The following is an 18,063-nucleotide window of genomic DNA, read 5'->3' as shown; positions in this document are numbered from 1 at the left end:
CAGTTCATGAGATTAAGCCCTGTGTCCCTGCATCCGGCTCTGTGCTGACAGCATGGAGCCTGCTTGGGATTCTCTCTCTGTCCCTCCCCTGCTCGCTTGCTCTCTCTCAAAATACATTTAAAAACAAAAACATGGGAATGCAAGCTGGTGCAGCCACTCTGGAAAACAGTATGGCGGTTCCTCAAGTAACAATAGAACTACCTGATGACCCAGCAATGGCACTACTAGGCATTTATCCACCGACACAGGTGTGCTGTCTCAAAGGGACACATGCACCCCCATGTTTATAGCAGCACTATCCACAACAGCCAAAGTATGGAAAGAGCCCAAATGTCCATCAATGGGTGAATGGATAAAGAAGATGTGGTAAATATATATACAATGGAGTATTACTCACTCAGCAATCAAAAATAATGAAATCTTGCCATTTGCAACTACATGGATGGAACTGGAGGGTATTATGCTAAGTGAAATTAGAGAAAGACAAAAATCATATGACTTCACCCATATGAGGAGTTTAAGAGACAAAACAGATGGATGAACATAAGGGAAGGGAAGCAAAAATAATATAAAAACAGAAAGGGGGACAAAACAGAAGAGACTCATAAATATGGAGAACAAACGGAAGGTTACTGGAGGGGTTGTGGGAGGGGGGATGAGCTAAATGGGTAAGGGGCACTGAGGTATCTACTCCTGAAATCATTGTTGCACTATATGCTAACTAATTTGGATGTAAATTTAAAAAAATAAAAAATTAAATTAAAAATAAATAAATAACAACAAAAAAAACAAAAAACAAACCCGGGGCAGCTGGGTGGCTCAGTCAGTTAAGTGTCTGACTTTGGTTCAGTTCGTGAGTTCAAGCCCTGCATTGGGATCTGTGCTTTCAGCCAAGAGCCCCCTTCAATCCTGTCCCCCCCTTCTCTCTCTCCCCTTCCCTTGCCTCACATGTGCTCTCTCTCTCCCTCTCTCAAAAATAAACATTAAAAGGGGCGCCTGGGTGGCGCAGTCGGTTAAGCGTCCGACTTCAGCCAGGTCACGATCTCGCGGTCCGTGAGTTCGAGCCCCACGTCCGGCTCTGGGCTGATGGCTCGGAGCCTGGAGCCTGTTTCCGATTCTATGTCTCCCTCTCTCTCTGCCCCTCCCCCGTTCATGCTCGGTCTCTCTCTGTCCCCCCCAAAAAAAATAAAATAAACGTTGAAAAAAAAATTTTTTTAAATAAACATTAAAAAAAATTTTTTTTAAAACCCTAAAAAGAAATACACACACACCCTCAAATAAGGAAAAAAAAAAAAAAAGACCGATGCCCAGGCCCTTTTATAGGACTTACAATATCTTTGGGTCTGGGAGTCCAATTTCTATATTTTTAACAAGTTCCCCAGGTAATTCCTATGATGGTGGTACTGTCTCGTGCACACTGGATGGAACTATGCTTAGCAAACACTGTCTTATCCAATGGAAACAACACAGCATAGAGTCGAAAATTCTGTGAATTCTGCACAACTCCAAGATTTTAAAGCAAGTAATTTTTACAAAAAGCAATGTGGAGTTTGGAGAACCCTCCAAACCCTGCCATCAACCCACATCTTTGGGCTTATTTGTGGTTGTCATGGGCGACATGTGGAAGGGCTATCTTTGGGGCTAGGAGTGAGCTTGAGTAGTACAGACCAGTGTTTCTCAAATTATGGCCACAATCACCTGACTCCTGGGCCCCGCCTAGACCAATGGTGCAGGGGCAGAAGCTGGGGGTCTGCATCCAACCGTCTCCTTTCTCCCTCCCATCTCCACCCACCTTCGTACAACCAAGTCAAGTTTCCTAACTACTAAGTTAGTCTGGTATTTCCTGAACATCTGATTGTAAATCACCTTGGGCCCCTGCTATGCCAGCCCCACCCCAGACCTAGAGAATCAAAATCTCTAACAGAGGTTCCGTGTGTTAAACCAGGGCCCCAAGTTAATCCCATAAACAGGGAAGTTTGGGACACACAAATTCAGGTCAAACTCATCTGAAGATAAAGAAACCAAGGCCCAAGGAAGTTAAATAATTTCCCCAAAGACTTAACACCTGATTAATGATTGCCGGGACACCGAAAACCTGGTGAGCTCATTCTTTACTCTTATACCAATACTACTTATTAATGTTTATCATGAGTACCTGTGTGGTTTCTGATTCATCATGGTGAGGCTGTAAGTGACTCATGAAGTCTGAACCCAGGGAGCATGTCGGAACATCTACCTGCTCTTTGGAGTTTTTCCACTTTCAATGTCAGGATGAGGAGAAATATAAACACAGCACATCTGATAAAAAAGCAAAGACAGCGGGGCGCCTGGGTGGCGCAGTCGGTTAAGCGTCCGACTTCAGCCAGGTCACGATCTCGCGGTCTGTGAGTTCGAGCCCCGCGTCAGGCTCTGGGCTGATGGCTCAGAGCCTGGAGCCTGTTTCCGATTCTGTGTCTCCCTCTCTCTCTGCCCCCCCCCCTTTCATTCTCTTTCACTCCATTTCCCAAAAAAAAAAAAACTTTTAAAAAAAAAAAAAAAAAAAAAAAAAAGCAAAGACAGTCCTACACATTCATAACCGGGGAAGAGGATTCGAAATTCTTGCTATTTCTTGCCAAATATTAGAACCTTTAGCAAAAAGGTCTCTAACAAATTACAACACTTTCAGTCAGAACATCAGCCTGCACCTTGCTGTGGGAGAGCACAGAGGGCGTCTCCTACCGAGATTCTACAACCTTATCCTGGAACCCGTACCTCTACACCCATCAACGAGGAACAGGGATGGAAACAAGACCCCCAGCTTGGAATGCACACAGCAAGCTTTAATTCAGGGGGCGTTCAATCGAGTTATAATTGCCTCTAATTGGCCCTCCCACACAGTCTCACAATTTACAGCTGTAATCAGTTGCACAAAGAATGAGCTAAATTTCTTTTCTACCTTTGAAATCAGAATCCTCTCCGGTTAGGTTCCTACCATTACTGTTTTGATTTTTTTTTTAAATATACCAAGATATAAAAAAGGATGAATGAAGATGCAGGCAGATCTTTTGGAAATAAGCACTGATCCCTATGACCTAATGATAACCCGGTGGGATTCAAATTTGCAACAGAGACTGATGCCAATTCGGGGAAATGTTTCGTTCCAGGACACGCCATCCAAAAAAACACATTCATCTGGTCAGACATTTTCCATACTCTGATTTTTATCTTTCTTGGCATGCTCGACTCTTCTCTAATAAAAGTCACAACCCTTTGTTGCCATGGAACCCAATCAGACATGGAGCCTGTTACTATGACTTCCCTGCAAGTCTAAAAAAAGACCCAGTGACCAAAAGAACAGCGAAAGAAGGAAGGAAGGAAGGAAGGAAGGAAGGAAGGAAGGAAGGAAGGAAGGAAGGAAGGAAGGAAGGAAGGAAAGAAAGAAAGAAAGAAAGAAAGAAAGAAAGAAAGAAGAAAAGAAAGAAAGAAAGAAAGAAAGAGGAAAGAAGGAAAGAAAGAAAGAAAGAAAGAAAGAAAGAAAGAAAGAAAGAAAGAAAGAAAGATGTATTTCCAAGGCAAAGAAGCTCCAAAAAATGACCCAACCCTTTCATACCCATTGATGTTTAAGATTTTATGCAGGCTAACTTGAACTCTTGAGCCAAAGCTCAGCCAGTGTTTTATAGAAAAATTTTCAGCTGGGTCATTCCATAGAAGACAATTTTATAAATAAGTACCTGGCAAAGAGGGTAACTCTTCTTAGGATTTTTTTTTTTTTTTTTAATTTCTAGGCAAGCTTCCTGAAATTTGAGTAGCTATTTAGCAAACATGTCAATCAGCAGCAACCAAACTGCAATATTCATTTCCATCGATACTTAATTTTAGCCAAATGCTCATTATTTCTCTGTGAAGATAAGCAAAACAGTACTATCGACCCTGTGTTCGGTCATATCTAGAGCTGGGCTAAACCTGTAGAGAAAAACATGAGACGAACAGCAGAGCCACTTATGGAAAGTGAATTAACATTTACTGAGCGCGTACCAGGAGCCAGGCGCTTTTATGTCACCGTGGGAACGCTGCAGCAGAGGCACTTGGTATCTCTCTTACAGATAAGGTACCAAGGCTCGGGGAGCTTAATGGCTTGCTCCAGCTGCGATGCTCGAATAGTGTCTGCCTCCCAAAGCCAAAGCAAATCATTCATTAAACCAACATTTACTTTTGGCCTCACAGGTGCTATGCGTTTTGTTAGGCTTCTTGTTCCTTACGAGGGAATCTGCAGGCTGTAAAGCTTATCTCTAAAGAGGACAGGGGAGTCTATGTGTAGTGTTCGGGCTGTACCCATTTATACTCCCCACCCTATCTGCCCGGCAGCAGCTAACCCTTGGGAGAATCAGGAGTAAATGCCCCGGCCAATTACATGTGATGACAAGGGCCCGGACACCTGCTACCATCCCTCAAAAGGCTGGCTGCTGACGAAGCCTCCCCACCTTCAGCTCTGCAGTGGGAAGGACCCTGACGCTCCAGGCGCCTGCCTGTTCTTGTGCAGTTTGAGCAAGGAAGTAAGTACAAGCTGCACTATACACACTCACAACTATTCTATCCAACACTGGTTTGGGATGATCGGCTTTGACAAATGACTAGTAAAGAAGGAATAAGGAATGGGGGGGCGCCTGGCTGGCTTAGTCGGAAAAGCACGCAACTCTTGATTTCAGGGTTGTGAGTTCAAGCCCCACGTTGGGAGTAGAGCTTACTTTTCAAGAAGGAATATGTAAAAGAATGGAAGTTAATTTAGAAGTTATATTATTAATTACACCAGACTTTTCAGCTAGAGATATTTCACTTATTTCCTCATATAATGAATACAACTACTTTGATTAAAAGAAATTTCAAAGGGGCACGCCTGGGAGGCTCAGGGGGTTAAGCGGCTGACTTCAGCCCATGTCAGGATCTCACAGTTCATGAGTGTGAGCCCCACGTCTGGCTCTGTGCTGACAGCTTGGAGCCTGGAGCCTGCTTCAGACCCTGTGTCTTCCTCTCTCTCTTCCCCACCCCTCTCAAAAAAAAAACATTAAAAATAAAACTTAAAGAAATTTCAAGGGTTGCCCAGGTGGCTCAGTCAGCTGAGCATCCAACTCTTGATTTCGGCTCAGGTCATGGTCTCCGGGTCTTAGGATAGAGCCCCGCATCAGGCGCGGCGCTGAGTGTGGAGCCTGCTTAAGATTCTCTCCCTCTGCCCCTCTCCCCTATTTGCTCTCGCTCTCAAGTAAAATTTAAAAAAAAGAAGAAGAAAGAAAACTGAAATTTCAAAGACCAACACCACAGCACAGAGAAACACCACTTCACACCCACCAGAAAGACTATCATCAGAAGACTGGTTGTAAGCGGCACCGGTGAAGACGTGGAGAAGTCGGAGCCCTCGTGCACTGCCTGTGCCATGTAAACCGGAGCGGCTGCTGGGGAAGAACACTCTGGCGGTTCCTCAAAAGGTCAAGCACAGAACTACCACGTGAGCCAGCAAAGCTACGCCTAGGTAGGTACCCGAGAGATAGGAAAGCATATGCCCATGCAAAAACCTGCACACACACGTTTAAGGCAACACTGATCCTAAGAGCCCGACACTGGAAACAACCAACCCAAATGTGCACCAGCTGATGAGCGGATAAACAAAATGTATGGTGCAGCCACACGATGGAAGATCATTTCGCAACAGAATGAAACGAACTGCGGACAGAAGCCACAACGCAGACGAACCTTGGAAACTTGATGCCGACTGAAAGAAGGCAGACACAAAAGACCACGTGACATCTGATTCCATTTACAGAAAGTGTCCACAACAGGCAAATCCAGAGAAACAGAAAGTAAATTAGGGCTGGCTTGGCCTGGGGGTTTGGGAGGGAGGAAATGGAAAGTGATTGCTAATGGGTAGAGAGTTTGTTTTGGGGGTAATGAAAATGTTTTGAAATTGATTGTGGTGGTGACTGCACAATTCTGCAAATATACTAAAAAAACCATTAAGTCTACACTTTTAAATGAGTGAACTGTATGGTACGTGAATTATATCTCAATAAGGCTGTTATTTAAAAGAACAAAAAAGAGGAAAAAAAACAACCAGTTTTTTGTCTGTTCTGTTTTTGTTGTCCTATTAAGAAAAGACCGATGCCTGGGTGGCTCAGTCGGTTAAGTGTCTGACTTCAGCTCAGGTCATGTTCTCATGGTTCATGAGTTCAAGCCCCACATCAGGCTCTGTGTTGACAGCTCAGAGCCTGGAGTCTGCTTCAGATTCTGTGTCTCCCTCTCTCTGCTCCTCCCCTGCTTGCTCTCAGACGCTCGCGCTCTCAAAAATAAATAAACATTAAAATAGAAAAAAGAAAAGAAAATAGCCCAAATGTCAAGACCACCTGACAAAGACAAGATGGCTTGACCTTGGCCAAGCCTCTGGGGATTCTCTGTGCCTTGTTAAGGAAACAAGGCTCACACCTGCACCAGATGCTCTCTTTGAGGTAGAAAAACCACTTGGATGAAAACCTCTCAGTGTTCAAAAACAGGGGAATCAGACCCCATCTGACCCCCCAGGCCAGGACCTATCCTACTCTAGCCCTTGTCTGATTCTTACCTTCACCCCAGGATCCATTCTTCAACCAACTCCTGAGCACCTGCCAGGTACAAGGCTTGATGCTAGACCATTTTCATAACCTCTAGTTCTAAGCCCACAACCCACAGGGGAGAGAAGTATCATTCCGATTCTACAGGCGCAAAACAGACTCCGAAAGATTATGCAGTTGGCCAAGTGGCAGAGAGAGCTTTTGAACTCAGAATCAAAGCCTGGGCTGTTTCTCTTATTCCTACATCAGGGTTTTTCAAACTGGCTCCACAGGCATATTCTTGGAAGTTCCACAGGTTTGCTACAGATGATTTTAAATGATGTATTTATGGGGCGCCTGGGTGGCGCAGTCCGTTGAGCGTCTGACTTCAGCCAGGTCACGATCTCGCGGTCCGTGAGTTCGAGCCCCGCGTCGGGCTCTGGGCTGATGGCTCAGAGCCTGGAGCCTGTTTCCGATTCTGTGTCTCCCTCTCTCTCTCTGCCCCTCCCCCATTCATGCTCTGTCTCTGTCCCAAAAATAAATAAACGTTGAAAAAAAAATTTTTTTTTAAATGATGTATTTATTTAGATGGCAAAGAATATTAGTTTAACTGTATTTGGGGGATCCCAGAGATAACCAGCTGCTAACCAAGTACTACCCTGAGGTTCCAAGACCTTCCAGACTTCCACTCACACTGGGCCCAGGTATTAGTATTTCTTCAGTCAACAGGAAACGTGATGGCTGACTCCAGTTTCCTGGGACTGTACCACAAACTGGGTTACTTAACACAACAGAAACGTATTATCTCTCAGTTCTGGAAGCCTGAAATCAAGGTGCCAGCAAGGCCATGTTCCTTCTGAAGGTGCTGGGATTAAGGCGTCTCTCCCAGCTTCTGGCAGCCTCATCAGGCATCCCTTGGCCTGTAGACAAATCACACTAATCCTGTCAGTCTTCACACTGTAAGTACTTTCCTTGGGTCTTCACATCATCTTTCTTCTCTGCATGCCTGTCTCCAAATCCCCTCTTTTTGTAAGGACACCAGTCCTACTGGGTTACAGCCCACCCTGATGACCTCATTTGGACTTCACTACTTCTGTAAAGACCCTATTTCCAAGCAAAGTCATACTCTGAGGTATTGGGAGTTAGGGCTTTTGTAAAGGGCAAACTCACTCCTGTGTCTCCTCTCACAGCTGGTCACCACACAATCCTCCAACACCCGCTGGGTGTCCTATAATTCAACTCAGTTCTGACACTACCGACAGACAGCATCAGATCACACAGCTGAAGGGTCCGCAGCCCCCTATTTCAGTCACCAATCCTAGTCCAGGTTGTTACCTGTGCTTCTGACCCACCGGCTATAAACTGGAGGTTTCCATGACCCTCTCTCCCGAGTCTATTAATTTGCCAGAGTGGCTCACAGACTCAGGAAAACATTTACTTACTAGACTACCAGCTTATGATCAAAGGATGTATCTCCGGAATAGCCATATGGAAGATATGCAAAGGTGCACGCAAAGTGTGCAGAGCTTCCATGCCCTCTCTGGGAGCCACTGTCCCTGAATCTCCACGTGGTCATCAACCCAGAAGCTCTCTGAACCACAACCTTCTGGGGTTTTATGGAGGCTTCATTATGAAGGCATTGATAGATTAAACCACCGGCCATTGGCGACTACACCAACCCAGGCCCTCTCCTCTCCTAGGAAGTGGAAGGTGGGACTGAAAATTCTAATCTTCAAATCAAGGTCTCTATTCTATTCTACCTGCGGGGGGCCCCCCCCCCCCGCCCTATCCTCAGGGGCTTCCCAAAAGTAACCTAAATAACACAAATTCCAGTGCGGTTGAAAGGGGCTTATTATACAAATAACAAAAGACACCCATTTCACTTTTATCATTACAATCACTCAGGAAATTCCCAAGGTTTTAGGAGCTTTGTCAGAAATGGAAACAAAGACCAAATATATACCTTTGCCCCTTGAACAACAGGAGTTGGAAGGACCCAGGTCCACCTACAGGTGGGTTTTTTCTTATAGTACAGTACTGTATATGTCTTTTCTCATGATTTTCTTAGTAACTTTTTCTTTTCCCTAGCTTACTTTATTGTTAAGAATACAGTATATAATACACATAATCTACAAAATATGTGTTAATCGACCGTTTAGGTTAGTGGTAACCCATCAACAGTAGGGTACTTGTAGTTTTTTTTTGAGCGGGGGCAAAGTTACACACGGATTTTCCACTGTGTGAATGGGAATGTGCCCCCAACCCTTCATTGTTCAAGGGTCAACTACTTCTTATTTAAATTACAATATCACAGACTTCAACATATCTTTTTGAGGGGACACAATTCAACCCATAACCCTGACTTTAAATATAAACGATGCAGCATTTCCAGATGATGGTCAAAGGGGGTCTCACAGTGAAAGGAGGTGTCATACCCAGAATTTTTCTAACAGGGAAGTTAACAGACTGAGCCTTCTCCATATTATAGAACATGTAACAGAAGCATTCTAAACGCAAAAGAAAACCTGTCCTGTACTGATTTAGATTATCTGTGTATTAAGCTAGTGTTAAATTGTTACTATCTTTGTATTTTATGTGCACTTGAAAATTTTCATGCTAAAATGTTAGGAAAAATTTCCTTAGACCGTTGATGAAACCTGCCAATGACGTCTTTGTTCTTAAATTTTTTTTCTTACCGTTTATTTACTTTTGAGACAGAGACAGAGCATGAACGGGGGAGGGTCAGAGAGAGAGGGAGACACAGAATCTGAAACAGGCTCCAGGCTCTGAGCTGTCAGCACAGAGCCGACGCGGGGCTCGAACTCACAGACTGCGGGATTATGACCTGAGCTGAAGTGGATGCTTAAGGGACCGAGCCACCCAGGCGACCCATGAGGTCTTTATTCTTAAAGAACACCTAAGTAAAAACACCAATTAGCATCTCTGAACAAACACTTCTTTATAAGCCAAAAGCAGGGAAAAGATAAATTTTAAAACACAAAGATAAGTGTACATGTCTTCCTAATTAGACTAATTTAAATAACAAATATGGCCAATGCCTTAACTCATCATTTGAGGTCCTTAAACACTGAACTCCGAAAAAAAAATAAAGTCCCACCATCTGTTGGAATGTACCAACTCAAATATTACACTAATATCTACAGCGTGGTTTGAGGTGTTGGGGTTTGGAGGCAACGGCCAAGAAAGAATTCTTGAGACAGCTTCGGGGCAAAAGGGTGGTTTTATTAAAACACAGGGGACAGGATCTATGGGCAGAAAGAGTTGCATTATAAGTGTGAGGAGTGTTTATGTAAGATTTTCTATCCTATGGAGGGGAGGGTGACGGGGTCCCAGAAAATTGTAATTGAAGCTACAGGTTTCTGGAAAGTTTGGTTATTGATAAGATTGCTTTTTGCTTGTAAATCATTAAGACAGTTGCAAACGGAGGTGCTTGGGTGGCTTAGTCAGTTGAATGTCTGGCTTCGGCTCAGGTCACGAGCCCACGGTTCATGGGTTCAAGGCTGACAGCTCAGAGCCTAGAGCCTGTTTCAGACTCTGTGTCTCCCTCTCTGCCCCTCCCCACTCACACTGTCTGTCTGTCTCTCTCTCTCAATAATAAAAACATCGTAAAAAAACTTTTTGTAATAAATAAAAAAGTTAGTTGCAAACTGATAGAAACACTCAGGTCCCACATGACTGTGATCTCCAAGAGATAACCACAAGTTTTTCCCTTTCCTTTGTTCTTGGGCAGCCAGGAGTGCCTGAGGAATGTCACACAGATCCCCCCTGGGGGGAGGGGAGGGGAGGGGGCTGTTAGCTAGCGCTGTGCCTTCAGCTTGCCTTCTGCTCCCTCATTATCTATGCATGAAATTCCTTTTTTTTTTTTTTTTTTTGAGAGTGAGTGCACATGAGCAGTGGTGGGAGAGGGAGAAAGAGAATCTTAAGCAGCCTCCACACTCAGAACGGACCCCAATGTGAGGCGCAATCCTACAACCCTGGATGATGTGACCTGAGCAGAAATCAAGAGTGGGACACTCCATCAACTGAGCCACCCAGGTGCCGCTATGTATGAATTCTTAACTCATTCTTTTCTTCCTTGCTTCCTTCCATTTCTCTATCCATCCAAACATCTATTGTGCATTTTGTGCCAAGCACAGGAGCCACAGTCCCTGCCCACTTTCTGGTGGGGAGAGAAACAAGTCAACCACAAGTGACTAGAATATAAAGGCTCATGGCAGACTTGGGCACAGGCAGGGGGGCCAGCCCAGTGGGAGATGAGAAAGTGAGTGTGGGAAGACCCTTTCAGTATGTTATCTCAGAAGCCTTCCACACCCTTCTAAGGAAAGAATTCTCTTTCTTTTTTACATGAGGAAATGATCTAAGATGAGCTCACACAGTGTGTAAGAACTCAAAACCCAAAACCCTGGCCCATCCTCCCAGAGCCCTGGGACCACACTGCCCCTCAGAGCTCTAAGCACACCCTCAGAGGGCGGGGAAAATGCATTTAGAAGACCTGGCCACTCCTCTCCTCACCTCCGCTGCTGCTAGCACCCTCCTCCCAGGCACCGTCACCACTCCCCACATGCGCCAGCTCATGCCCACCTTTAATCTGCACCCAAGGCAACCTTGGAAAGTATAAATTGGCCTCCCACTACGTCTTAGACCTTGTGTCCTCACTCTGCTCCTGCCACAAAGCCTCTGGGATGTGCCTCGCACACAACAGGCATATTACTGTCTCAGGCAGTCTGTACTTGCTGTTCAGGCTCCCTGGATGGCTCTTCCCCTTAGATAGCTGCCCAGCTTACTTCCTCAGATCCTCCCTCACTGACCTCTCTGGGAAGAGCTTTCCTTGAGTTTCCTATTTAAAACTGATTCTTGGGGCGCCTGGGTGGCGCAGTCGGTTGAGCGTCCGACTTCAGCCAGGTCACGATCTCGCGGTCCGTGAGTTCGAGCCCCGAGTCGGGCTCTGGGCTGATGGCTCAGAGCCTGGAGCCTGTTTCCGATTCTGTGTCTCCCTCTCTCTCTGCCCCTCCCCCGTTCATGCTCTGTCTCTCTCTGTCCCAAAAATAAATAAAAAACGTTGAAAAAAAAATTATAAATAAATAAATAAATAAATAAAAAATAAAACTGATTCTTTCTATGGGCCTTCCCAGCCCCCTTTCCTTGGTTTGTCTGTGAACACTTATCACCATTTAACATATTATATGTTTTCCCTGTTGGTCTGGTCCGTCTACCTGGGCTTATCAGAATATAAGCTTGACGAGGGTGATTTCTGCTTTAGTTCCTGGGACGCCTGGCACATAGTAGGTGTTCAATACGTATTTGTTGACCTAGGCTGAAAGCAGGATGGTTACAAGCATGATTCATGCCCGGGCTGCTTATGCATGGGCTCTCCCACACACCACACTCCCGGCTTGGTGAGAGGCAGTAATGAGACAACTGGGCGGTACGGGGTGGGAAGAAGCCAGCCCAAGGTTTGCAAGGAAACTCATTTGTCTTGTTTTTAATGTTTATTTTTGAGAGAGTGAGCAAGTGGTAAAGGGACAGAGAGAGAGGGGACAGAGGATCCGAAGGGGGCTCATGCTGACAGCACAGAGCCCAACACGGGGCTCGAACTCACGAACTACAAGACCGTGACCTGAGCTAAAGTCGGAGGCTTAACCCACTGAGCCACCCAGGCGCCCTGCAAGGGAACTCATTCTTAAACTCGATGCCGCGAAAAGGTGCCTGAGCGACTCCTTCTCCATGCCACAAGCTGTGGAGATACAGGTACCATCAATCTTGATGCTACTGTCCAAGGAAGCACATTAGAACCAGTGGTCCCACAGCTGTCAATCTCAAGGTGTGGTCCCGGGTGACAGGGACTCAGACAAAGAAATGAGGGGAAGTGGAGAGAGGCCTACATTTTTGCCTTCTCTCAAAGTGCAAATCAACAACAACAACAAAACCTCTGTTAGGACGCTCGAGAAAGTCCTTGATTTTCCGAGCTGAGCTCTACCTGTTCACAGAAGGGGTATTTTCTTGCACTGGCCTTTTGAGCCCTGGGTCTCTGAAAGCTCACCAGAGCTACTAAGAGAAAAGCACAAGGGTTCAGTTCTCCAGAAACTTTTGGACAGCAAAGGGTGGACTCTGAACTTGCCTACATGGCGCCTGGCGGGAGTCAGACAGTCTAACCAACTAAGCATCTGCTGAGTCTACAGGGTGACGGACGATGAAGCAGCAGCCACAACAGGATCGCACAGGGTCAAACGGCAAAAGCAGTCCGAGGACGACAAACGGAATACTCTTCTGTGGGGAGGACTGTGTGCCACAGAATGCACTTCTGCCAGATTCCAAACTCATCCTCATTCTACTCCCCTGTGAAAAATCCTGGCTGCGTGCCGCAGACCGAGTGGGGGGCAGGAGAGGAAATGGGAGTGACACATAATAGTAACAGGAGATCCACAAGCACCTGACTTTGTAAGGTTCTATGTAAGGCACTAGGGTGCCATTCGGCTCTGAAATTCTACGAAAGAACTAAAGTCGCTGCAAGGCTGATTCTGAGAAGCAAATAAAACCCCACTGAAAAATGGTACTATAATTTCTCAAGTTTGCGTCAGTCTGTTCTCTTTAGTGAGAAAAAAGGTGACTGGTTTAAGGTTACAAAGGCAACGTTCCACTATAAAAACCTGCTGGTTGCCATGACAATTAATATCTCTGTTCCTCCCTTTCCTGCAGCATCCTTCTTCCATGTGAGTCAAATCAGAGCAGCTCTGTGACGCCCATGATTTAGTGTTTCCTCTGCACAAGGATATCACAGACGTGCATGGACACAAAACACGTACCAACAAAAGGCTAATCAGAGGTGAACTGAAAAATCTGTCCTCCTCTGCCAATAGTGTCCTACAAACAACTACCAGGGACGCCTCTGCAGCAGGGCGTGAGAAGGGAGGGTGGCCCAGAAAGGCTTAACGGCGGACACCCACTCTTTTCTTCGGGGTGGGCTCTGGGTCAGTCCTTCCCAGAAGGGTCCACGTGAGGCCAGGGCTCCCTAGAGCACCATCATTATTCGTCTGCAGGCTGTCCTCCCCAGCCTGCGCTCTTTGTGAGCACTGCCCACGTCTGAGTCACCTCAGGGCCTAGAGGAGCATGGGGTACAAAATGGAGCACTCAGGACAAGAAGGGGGCTTTGGGATAAAGCAGATGCACCTCACATTTTATGGTAAGATCTGGAGTTTGGGTCTACCCTGCTTCAAACAGGCCCTGTGGGAGAAAAAAGCCAGGGGAGAATTCTAGATCCACGCTCTAGGGCGCGAAGCTTGGGATATCAACAGCGCAGCCCTGGTCCTGGTTTCCACCACTGCAGTCATGAGTCTTGACCGCTGAGCCTTCCCCAGATCCAGGGCAAAACAAAGAGAAAATCAGAAAGTTATGGCCAATAATGTGATTTATCGTCTCGTGATAAAGGTTCTCATCACGTAGCTACATTCAACTGCAAAATGTTTGCTTTAGAAAAGCTATGAAAATACGGAAAAGCCAGAGGAAAGAAAATAGAGCACCCATCATTTTACTACCCAGAGGTGACCAGTAGTCTGCACTTGGGTGTCTGTTATCACCGTCCCCGCTGATGTGGAAGCAGGTCACCTAATGGTCAGGAACGAAGGCTCTGGAATGCAAACCAAGCTGGGTTCAAGTCCCACACTTCTTGTATGACCCTGCACAAGTCATTTACCTGTTTGGGCTTCCATTCTCCAACCACAGAATGAGGACAACTCCCATTCGGCACTGTCATAAGAATTGTTTTAACCCGTGTAAAGCCTGTCACGGTGCTGGCAGAACTTACTTACGCTCGCTCTACTAATATCCTATTTGTACATGCCACTTCATAAACAAAAACGACTGTCTTCTGTGCAAATAGTTTGTAAACCCTTTCAATCGACACAAAAGCACAACCCACTGACATGTCAATACATACACTTCTATAAACTGATGATTTTAATTCTGCAACAAGAGCTTACATGAGACCAGTGGTTCTTCATCTTTTTTACAGGTCACCTGCCACTGACAATCATTCCAAAGAAAGTTGTGGAACTTCTCCCTAAGAAATACGTACAAATATACAAAGACCACAGAGCCTAGGCTAAGACACAGAACAGCGGCCCTGGTTTCATGCACGTTTAATTTAACATTCTGAAGTAATGAAACATTCAAAAGGTAACAGGATTACAAATTAATGTACTGTGGAAATGGATGCTCTAAACTTTTCATTCTGTGGTAGTGACATGAGAAAAACATAAATTCACTCACATGAGAGGCACAGGATTTAAGTCATTTTTCCTCTCTGTTCATACATGCATACTTCAGTACTCCTAAAAATATACTGATTCTACTTATCACTAAAGGGGAGTAAAGCACTAACACAGGCAACATGAAAGAATCTTTTTTTTAAGTTTATTGACTTATTTTTGAAAGAGAGAGCAAGTGAGCACAAGCAGGGGAGGGGCAGAGAGAGGGAAACAGAGAATCCCAAGCAGGCTCTGTGCTGTCAGTGCACAGCCCGAGGCGGGGCTCGATCCCACATACCTTGAGATCATGACCTAAACTAAAATCAGGAGTCTGATGTTCAACAGACTGAGCCACCCAAGCACCCTGCCATATGAAGGAATCTTAAAAGGATTATCCTTAAGTGAGGGGCGCCTGGGTAGGTCAGTTAAGCGTCTGATTGGCTCAGGTCATAATATCACACTTCATGTGTTCGAGCTCCACAATGGGCTCCACACTGACGGTGCAGAGCCTGTTTGGAATTCTCTCTCTCTCTCTCTCTCTCTCTCTCTCTCTCTCTCTGCCCCTCCCCTGCTTGTGCTCTCGCTCTCAAAAGAAAGAAAGAAAGAAAGAAAAAAAAAGAAAGCATTATGCTAAGTGAAAGAAGCCACGCTCAGGCTATATACTGATTCCATTTATAGTGCACTCTGGAAAAGAAAAAAAAATCACAAGAATAGAAATCAGACCAATGGCTGCTGGGGCTGGGGACAGCAGAGAAGATGGTCTAAAAGAACAAAAAGGAATTTTCTGGGGTGAGAGAAATATTCTGTATCTTAACTGGATGGTGATTACAAGACTGTGCTTGTCACAATTCACGTAACTGAACACATAAAGGGGGAGATTTACCGTATGTAAATAATATCTCAAAAAATAAGACATTGACACATTAATTTTTCTAGACATTAACAAGAAAGGCTAAACTCTTGACAACGTCTGAAAAACTGCCTACCAGCAAATTCAAAATGACTTTATATTTCCTTTCAGGCAAAGTTAAAATGCACACAAACTGGAAACAAATACTACTTAACACCTACACAAAATCTAGCATCATTATGAAAATTTCCTGTGAGAGATATTAAAACGGGGCTTTAACAAATCACTCTTATAAGTACAAGTGCTTGACAAAGCTACTTAAGAGCAGATGGTAAAGTTGAAGATATTCTTTTTCCTCTGCCCCAGTACTGTCACTTCTAGGCAGCTTCCCCAGAGAGACTCTCCCACAGTATACAGACCTCTGAATCAAGCTACCTGTCCACCATGAGGAGAATGGCTATACACACTTTGGTTTCTTCATATACTGAAATAATGTACAGCAGTTTAAAAAAAAAAAAAAAAGGAATGAAGCAGGATAAATTTTAAAAACACCATGCTGGGGGGAGCCTGGCTGGCTCAGTCAGAAGAACATGCAACTCTTGATCTCGGGGTGGTGAGTTCGAGTCCCACCATGGGTATAAAGATTACTTAAATAGAACTCCAAAAAAAAAAAAAAAAGGCTAACCCCCCCCCCCAAAAAAAATAAATAAAATAAAAACAGGAAGTGAAAATAAAATAGCAAGTTACAAAAGAGATGTCATGTGTATAAATATTTAATACAAGAAACAATATTACATATTGCTTATGGGTTCATTCAATGCATAAAAGTTTGCAAAGGAATGAAGCACAACAGTGTCAGGTTATGGAGACCGCTGAGGACACTGGAAGGGAGAACCGTATCTGGGGCCATTTATTTCTTAACAAGTGGCAGCAATTGGATGCAAACATGGCAAAATGTTACCATCTGTTAAATCTAGGACACAGGTAGAGGGGCATCATATTTTTAAAACTTTTTCATGTCTGACTCATTTACTAATTAAAAATATATCTGTCTACTATATAACCAGAACTATGTAGTTATGATTTGATACGGGTTTTCCTCATGCTCAGAACATCCTCCCCTGTGTGGACCTGGTTTACTTTTTAAATATGGCATAAGCTGAGGTTTCTGATGGGCCATTTCATTACCTTATAACCTGAGGATCTGATGTCACTGCATTTACTTCCAGAGAACATACCCAAGCAAGCATAAACTTAAGAAAATGAAAATCCACCAAGAATTTAATAAGCTAGCTGCCCCAGACAAACATCCAGGCTCATTTTAGACTAATGTGTAAATAAACTAAGGAACAAATATTTTATTTCAGTTTTTTTAATGTTTATTTATTTTGAGAGAGACAGCATGAGCAGGGGAAGGTCAGAAAAAGGAGGAGAGAAAGAATCCAAAGCAGGCCCTGCACTGTCAGCATGGAGCCCAACATGGGACTTTATCTTACAAACCTTGAGATCATGACCTGAGCCACAATCAAGGGCTGGCCACTTAACCGACTGAGCCATCCAGGCTCCCTGGAACAAATATTTTAAAGAATTATTTACTAACAAAGAAACTGTGATTTCTGAAATGTCCAAAGTATCAGAAAAAATAATCTCTGTAGATGGATTTAGAGTCTCTTCCAACAATATGTGTATTATTTAGCAAATCTGTTACTGTTAAAATTACCCCAAATGTACAACAAATTACTTCAAAACAGAAGGTTGAGAAGGTATCAACATTTAAAGATAGCCACGTAAAACAAAACCATTTCATTCATTTCCTATTTGCCCAAAGAAATAAAAGCTCCCAACAACATCTGCTGGAGTGGGGCTCAGTTTGCAAAACTGTCCTCAAACAGCAACAAGGCTGAAGAGCTCTCATTCTGACTCTAAGACTTCCTTTAAAAATAAGACCTTGGGGCGCCTGGGTGGCACAGTCGGTTGGGCGTCCGACTTCAGCCAGGTCACGATCTCGCGGTCCGTGAGTTCGAGCCCCGCGTCAGGCTCTGGGCTGATGGCTCAGAGCCTGGACCCTGTTTCCGATTCTGTCTCCCTCTCTCTCTGCCCCTCCCCCGTTCATGCTCTGTCTCTCACTGTCCCAAAAATAAATAAACGTTGAAAAAAAAAATTAAAAAAAAAAAAAAAGATCTTATGGGGCACCTGCGTGGCGCAGTCCGTTAAGCCTCTGACGCTCAATTTTGGCTCAGGTCATGATCTCACAGTTCATGGGTTCAAACCCTGAAATTAGGCTCTGTGCTAACAGCGTGTGTGTGCACACACTCTCTCTCAAAATAAATAAAAATAAACTTAAAAAAAAAATCTTAGGGGCACTTGGTTGGCTCAGTCGATAGAGCATGTGGCT

General features: G+C 44.6%; 1 protein-coding gene across 10 annotated transcripts in view; it reads right to left on the bottom strand.

Moving 5' to 3' along the window:
- Positions 1-18,063, bottom strand: part of TMCC3 (transmembrane and coiled-coil domain family 3) — a 329,048-nt gene that overhangs the window by 82,782 nt on the left and 228,203 nt on the right. The window contains exon 1 of one of the 10 annotated variants that reach the window (XM_040491216.1): positions 7,248-7,979. The exons of the other annotated variants lie outside the window; for them this stretch is intronic. The gene's annotated coding sequence lies outside the window, so the exon portion shown is untranslated. Of the gene's footprint in view, positions 1-7,247; positions 7,980-18,063 lie in introns of those variants that run through there. 10 annotated transcript variants of the gene reach the window in all.

This window comes from Herpailurus yagouaroundi, unplaced genomic scaffold, assembly GCF_014898765.1.
Source record: "Herpailurus yagouaroundi ecotype Mexico unplaced genomic scaffold, PumYag 182, whole genome shotgun sequence".
Classification (NCBI taxonomy): domain Eukaryota; kingdom Metazoa; phylum Chordata; class Mammalia; order Carnivora; family Felidae; genus Herpailurus; species Herpailurus yagouaroundi.
This window is presented reverse-complemented; position numbering and strand designations above follow the sequence as displayed.